Raw genomic sequence first — 7500 nt, forward strand, 5'->3', positions numbered from 1 at the left:
TATGACTCACAAGACCAACTAGTTGAGAAGTGAATTGCTCGGATATGACTCACCAAGACAATCGAAAACAAGTTCTAAAGAGAACAAAGAGTTTAAACTCAGAAACTTAATCCAAATGATCTGCCTTTATTAATGAAATGAAACACTTATTTATAGTACAAGTAGGAGACAAAGGGGCTACTTGACTAGAAGTTTGAAAATAAAATTAAAGACATTTGACTAGAATTTTGAAAGACAAAGAAAAAGACTCTTCAATTTGCGGACTGGTCAAAGTGACCCTTCGGCTTGTTGAACCGCGGCCAGGAGCAGGACGGTCGCGGGCCGGTCCGTCTGTTCCGTCTTGTCCGTCTCCTGAACCATCTTCGACCATAATCGTCCTAAGTCTTCTGAAAGATGAAGAATCTGTGCCTTAGAGAGATTCGGATGATCAAAGTGCATGAACTGATCAAATGGATCGATCAGTTCGTCAATACGGTCGGTACGTTCCAAACGTGCGAGAAGAGAGAAGTCGCGTCCAGTTCCTAGTTCGGCTCGGCCTAAGTTGCTTCTGGCTTGACCGTCAGTCTGAGATTGGCGAGTTGTCCGAGAGAGAGACGATCCAGTACGGTCAGTTCGGCTGATAGGTCGAGGATCCAGTCTAAGCTCCTTCCCGTCCATCCGTGGATCGATCCGGTACACAGCTCGGCCTTGGTTGGGGCGATGAACCTCGGTTGGAATGTCCTGACCTTCCTGATGGTCGAGTTCCTCGGACTGAGGCACATCATTCCCTCCCTCTTCAAAAGGATTTGTCCACAAATCTGGATTATCTGCAAGAAAAGGAGATAGATCAGAAACATTAAAACTTGAAGAGATTTCATACTTACCTTCCAAATCAAGCTGGTAAGCATTATCATTGATCCTTCTAAGAATCCGGAATGGACCGTCGACTCGAGGCATAAGTTTGGACTTCCTTTCTTCCGGGAATCGTTCCTTCCTCAAATGAACCCAAACCAAGTCACCTTCTTGGAAAACCAACTCCTTTCGCTTCTTGTTGGCATATCTTTTGTAACCCTCGGTTTTGGTTTCAATGTTGACTCGAACTTGTTCATGAAGCTTTTTGATGGTGTCCGCCCTTCTTTTACCATCTGTACTAACTCTTTCACTCAAAGGTAAAGGTAAAAGATCAAGTGGAGATAAGGGATTAAAACCATAAACAACTTCAAAAGGAGAGAACTTTGTAGCTGAATGCATAGCATGATTATAAGCAAACTCAACATGTGGCAAACAATCTTCCCAAGACTTAAGATTTTTCTTGACCAAAGATCTAAGCAAAGCAGACAAAGTTCGATTAACAACTTCGGTTTGACCATCAGTTTGCGGATGACAAGTTGTGGAAAACATCAATCTCGTTCCTAACTTAGACCACAAAGTTTTCCAAAAATAACTAAGAAACTTAGCATCACGATCAGAAACAATGGTCTTAGGCATTCCATGCAATCTCACAATTTCCCTAAAGAACAGATCAGCAACTTGTACAGCATCATCAGTTTTATGGCAAGGAATAAAGTGAGCCATTTTCGAAAATCTATCGACAACCACAAAGATAGAGTCTCGGCCATTCTTAGTTCTAGGCAATCCAAGAACAAAATCCATAGAAATATCAATCCAAGGATGAGAAGGAATGGGTAAGGCCGAGTACAAACCGTGATTGGATGCCTTGGCTTTGGACTTCTTGCACACCACACATCGGCCACAAATTCTCTCTACGTCCTTCATCAAGCTAGGCCAATAGAAATGATCATACACGGCCTTGTATGTCTTCTTGATTCCAAAGTGTCCCATAAGACCTCCTCCATGAGATTCCCTGAGAAACAACTCCCTCAAAGAACATTGGGGCACACACAAACGGTTATCATAGAAAAGAAAACCCGAGTTTCGATAGTACTTGCCATAAGCCACTCTGGAACACTTGTTGAAAATTTCTTTAAAATCCGGATCAGAAGCATACAAGTCTTTGATAAATTCAAAACCGAGAAGTTTTGTTTCGAGGGCTGAAAGAAGAGTATACCTTCGGGACAAGGCATCAGCCACAACGTTTTCCTTACCTTGCTTGTATTTGATGACATAAGGAAATGTCTCAATGAATTCAACCCAGCGGGCATGCCTCTTGTTCAGCTTCTGTTGGCCCTTAAGGTGTTTCAGGGACTGATGATCCGTGTGGATAACAAACTCCTTAGGCCAAAGATAGTGTTGCCATGTTTGAAGAGCTCTTACCAAAGCATACAACTCTTGATCATAAGTTGGGTAGTTGAGTGTGGCGCCTCCAAGCTTCTCACTGAAGTAAGCAATAGGCTTTCTATCCTGCATCAAAACTGCACCAATACCAACACCCGAAGCATCACATTCGATCTCAAACGTTTTAGAAAAGTCAGGAAGAACAAGTAAAGGAGCATTAGTCAACTTCCCTTTAAGGATTTGGAAGGCTTCTTCTTGAGCTTGTTCCCATTTGAACCCAACATTCTTTTTAATGACTTCGGTCAATGGGGCCGCTATGGTACTGAAATCTTGGACGAACCGTCGATAGAACCCAGCAAGGCCGTGGAAGCTCCTTACTTCACTCACGTTTGTTGGACTTGGCCAGTCTCGGATGGCTTTGATTTTCTCCTCGTCCACTCTAAGTCCTTCAGCACCTACAACAAAACCTAAGAAGACCACATGATCTGTGCCAAAAGAACACTTTCCAAGGTTAGCAAACAAATGTTCCTTTCTAAGAACTTCAAGGACAGATTTCAAATGTTTCTTATGTTCATCCATGTTCTTGCTGTAGATAAGAATATCATCAAAGTAAACTACCACAAAATGACCAATGAATGCTCTCAAGATATGGTTCATCAATCGCATGAAAGTGCTAGGTGCATTAGTAAGACCAAATGGCATGACCAACCATTCATACAATCCTAGCTTGGTTTTAAATGCAGTTTTCCATTCATCACCTTCTTTCATTCGGATTTGGTGATAGCCACTTTTCAAATCTATCTTAGAAAAGACACATGAACCGTAAAGTTCATCAAGCATGTCGTCTAGTCTAGGAATGGGATGCCTATATTTTACCGTAATGTTGTTGATGGCACGGCAGTCCACACACATGCGCCATGATCCATCCTTTTTGGGGACAAGTAGAACTGGGACGGCACAAGGACTGAGGCTTTCCCTGATGTAACCTTTCTCCATAAGGTCTCCAATTTGTTTCTCAAGTTCCTTGGTCTCCACCGGATTGGTTCTGTAAGCTGGCCGGTTAGGTAGAGACGCACCCGGAACAAAGTCAATCTGATGTTCAATCCCTCGTACTGGCGGCAAACCCTTTGGGTTTTCATCTGGAAAGACATCTGAATATTCCTGCAAGACGTCTAGCAAATCACTCGGAACTTCCGGTGCAAGGTTAGAAGAAGTAGAAGCCATCAGAGATTCTTTGTACACAAGTAAAAGAAAGGGCTTTTGGGAGTAAAGAGACTTCTTAACCTGACTTTGTTTGATAAAGAAGTTGGAGTTCCGGATTGAGGACTCAGGTTTGTCCGGTTTGGACTCTTGTTCACGGTTCTTTTTGAGTTGGAGCTGGTCTTGATGGACCTCCAAGGGCGAGAGTGGTACAAGCGTGATCTTCTTTCCTTTATGGTCAAAGGAGTGCCGGTTTGTGTAACCATCATGGACGGTTCTTTTATCAAACTGCCATGGACGTCCCAACAGAACATGACAAGCATCCATGGGAAGAACGTTGCACACAATCTCGTCTTCATAACGACCAATGGTGAGAGGGATCGTGACTTGCTCCTTAACATACTGTTCACCAGTTTCATTGAGCCATTCCAACCTGAAAGGACGTGAAAGAGGTCGAGTAGCTAGACCTAATTTCCTGACAAGAGTATCACTAGCAACATTAGTACAACTCCCACCATCAATGATCAAAGAACAAACTTTTTCAGAGATTAAACAACGAGAATGAAAGAGATTCTCCCTTTGTTCCTTTTCATTGGTTTTGGGCTGAATACTCAAGGAACGTCTAGTGACCAGTAGTGGTCCATGAGCTGGATAGTCAAAGCTATCTTCATCATCAAAGATCGGCTTAGAATCTGGATCAAAGGTCGGGTCATGGTCGTTGTCCGTGTGGCCGTTCGCGTGGCCGTCCGTTTTATCGAAGATGGGTTCGTCCCAAGCCTTCCTAGCCACAAGTAATGGTCCGTGATGTGGGTAGTCAAAGGACTCCTCTTCCTCGTCAAAGATAGGACCAAGATCCTCCTTGTCTTCTTGTTCATCTTCGGACTCAACTTCACCATTTTCCAAGAGAATCATCACACGCTGGTTTGGACAGTTCTTGGCATAATGTCCTAGCCCTTGACATTTGAAACATCTAATGTCTCTTGCTCGGCTTGAGGCGTCTACTGCTTTTCCTTTGTCATCACGAGTGGACACATCAGTTTTAAAGGCAGTATGTGTTGTGATAGGCGACTTACCTTTGTCTTGATAGCTTAGCTTAGGAGCATAGGCCGGTTTAGGAGAGTAGGCCGGCTTAGAAGTAGTGGCCGGTTTTGAGAAACTCCTTCTCTTGAGTTGTTGCTCGATCAAGATGGCTTTGTGTAGCATCTGTTCCACACTTCCATACTCTTGAAGCTCCATACGATCTTGGATGTCACGGTTGAGGCCTGAAAGAAAGCGAGCCATAGTGGCGTCCAAAGGTTCATCCGTGTCCGTTTTGGTAATCAAAACTTCCATCTCTTGATAATAGTCTTCCACAGATTTGGTTCCTTGAAGCAAACGTCTTAGCTTCTGGTGAAGGTCGCGGTGATAATGGGTTGGCACAAATCGTTTCCTCATCAACAAGGTAAGCTCATCCCATGTCTCAATCGGCCGCTCACCTGTTCTCCTCCTGTGGGTCAACACTTGATCATACCAGTTAATAGCATAGCCAGAGAATTCAGTGGCCGCAAGCCTTACTTTTCTAAGTTCAGAATAGTTTTGACAATCAAAGACATGCTCAATTTTTCTTTCCCACTCTAGAAAAGCATCAGGGTCGTTTTTACCATCAAAAGGTGGAATTTTCAATTTCAATCCGTTCAAACTATCATCAGTACGATTGTTTCTAGCAAATGGATTGACATCACCTGGGTTTCGAGTTCTATGACCTCTTCTTGGTCGGTAAGCGGATCTGACCTCGTCCTCTTGGGCGTCCTCATCAGGAAACTCATCATCTGACCGGGTATTCCTTCGCGGCTGATTGGTTCTTGTCCTTGATCTAGGATGGGACTGGCTTACTTGAAGTTCGTCAAGCCTTTGATGGATCTGCTCTAGACCTGTGTTTATAAGGTTAGAAAAAGAATCATTCAAAGCTCGCATCTGAAGATTAGACAGTCCAGCAACTGAATTTCCGGGACGGTTTTGTTCTTCATGGCTACTCATGGTTCCTGAAATTTCTTAAACACAAAACGTTAGGATTAAAAACTCACACTCTCAAGTGTTTGTTCCTCACCCACACACGTGTTTCTCTCGATTTAAAAGTGATCACTCAAGTTTCCACTCAAAGTTCTATGAAGAACAGATCTCGGAATCTGGATGGCCAAACTCAAGCAAAAACACACGGGAACTTTAAAGATAGAAAGATAAGAGATTGGTTTAAAAGAATCCGTTTTAACCTCCTCAAAGGCTGGATTTCTCCTCAGCCAGCAGGCTTCCTCTTCCACCACCAATCCACAAAGTAAACTCTTTCTTTCTTTTTTTTTTTTTTTTTTTTTTTAAGTGGATGGTATTGAGGGGGCCCGGATTCAAGATAGACAGATGAAGAAGTGTTTAGAAGAAAATGGAAGATGAGAAGATGGATCGAGATAGAGAATACCAGAAGAGTGGCTCTGATACCACTTGAAGGACCCTAAGATCGGATTGCCCTCGACTGGATTCGTTTGGATATGAACTCCGGAAAGGAGAACTGATGGAACGTTGGGTCGCACAAGGGTTGCGGATGTTCCCTTGATATTCCCGACTTCAATGGCGCTTGATATGACTCACAAGTCCGCCAAGGAAGATCTCGAACTGGTTGCTTGATATGACTCACAAGACCAACTAGTTGAGAAGTGAATTGCTCGGATATGACTCACCAAGACAATCGAAAACAAGTTCTAAAGAGAACAGAGAGTTTAAACTCAGAAACTTAATCCAAAATGATCTGCCTTTATTAATGAAATGAAACACTTATTTATAGTACAAGTAGGAGACAAAGGGGCTACTTGACTAGAAGTTTGAAAATAAAATTAAAGACATTTGACTAGAATTTTGAAAGACAAAGAAAAAGACTCTTCAATCTGCGGACTGGTCAAAGTGACCCTTCGGCTTGTTGAACCGCGGCCAGGAGCAGGACGGTCGCGGGCCGGTCCGTCTGTTCCGTCTTGTCCGTCTCCTGAACCATCTTCGACCATAATCGTCCTAAGTCTTCTGAAAGATGAAGAATCTGTGCCTTAGAGAGATTCGGATGATCAAAGTGCATGAACTGATCAAATGGATCGATCAGTTCGTCAATACGGTCGGTACGTTCCAAACGTGCGAGAAGAGAGAAGTCGCGTCCAGTTCCTAGTTCGGCTCGGCCTAAGTTGCTTCTGGCTTGACCGTCAGTCTGAGATTGGCGAGTTGTCCGAGAGAGAGACGATCCAGTACGGTCAGTTCGGCTGATAGGTCGAGGATCCAGTCTAAGCTCCTTCCCGTCCATCCGTGGATCGATCCGGTACACAGCTCGGCCTTGGTTGGGGCGATGAACCTCGGTTGGAATGTCCTGACCTTCCTGATGGTCGAGTTCCTCGGACTGAGGCACATCACCAACACCATGCAAGCGCAAAAATTTGAAGTTAGGGGCAAAACGGTCCACCGGAAAATTCGCCGGAAAAGTTCCCGGAAAATTCACCGGGGACAATCCGGCCATCGACCTCAACCCAGCCCTCGATAGTGTTGGACCGAACAGTCCAACACTACGTACCCGAACCGTTCGGGTACGGGGGGGGGGGGGGGTAGGAGGCTCAAGAGAGTGCCTACCCCTTATATATACAAAACGCTTTTTTTCCGTCTGTCACCAGTAGACATTGGTTGTGTTCCGGGGAGTATTTTTAATGTAAAAAACAAAATACTTCGAATTTGAATCTGATTTTTTGCATGCTTCATAAGGATGGTTAAAGCTATTTTCTGGTAAATTTTCATAAATTTCTTTTGCTTCTAACCATGTCTTTTGCATGCTACAAAGGTCGGAGTTTCGTGGTCTAAACGGATGTCTACAGCAACTTTTAATCAACACTTGACATCCTAAACTCTTTGTTGACATATTTTGATGTTTCCTTTCAGAAAACTTTCTTCAAAAATATTAATTTTTGCATTTTTGGCTTCTCGGGTGATTTTGGCTGTCCGTGGGTGATTTTGGCCCACGTGGGCTGTCTGTTCAGTACACACGGACGTCCGTGTGTGTCCGTCAGCACACACAGGACGTCTGTGGCC

This window comes from Brassica napus, unplaced genomic scaffold (assembly GCF_020379485.1).
Source record: "Brassica napus cultivar Da-Ae unplaced genomic scaffold, Da-Ae ScsIHWf_1574;HRSCAF=2181, whole genome shotgun sequence".
NCBI lineage: Eukaryota > Viridiplantae > Streptophyta > Magnoliopsida > Brassicales > Brassicaceae > Brassica > Brassica napus.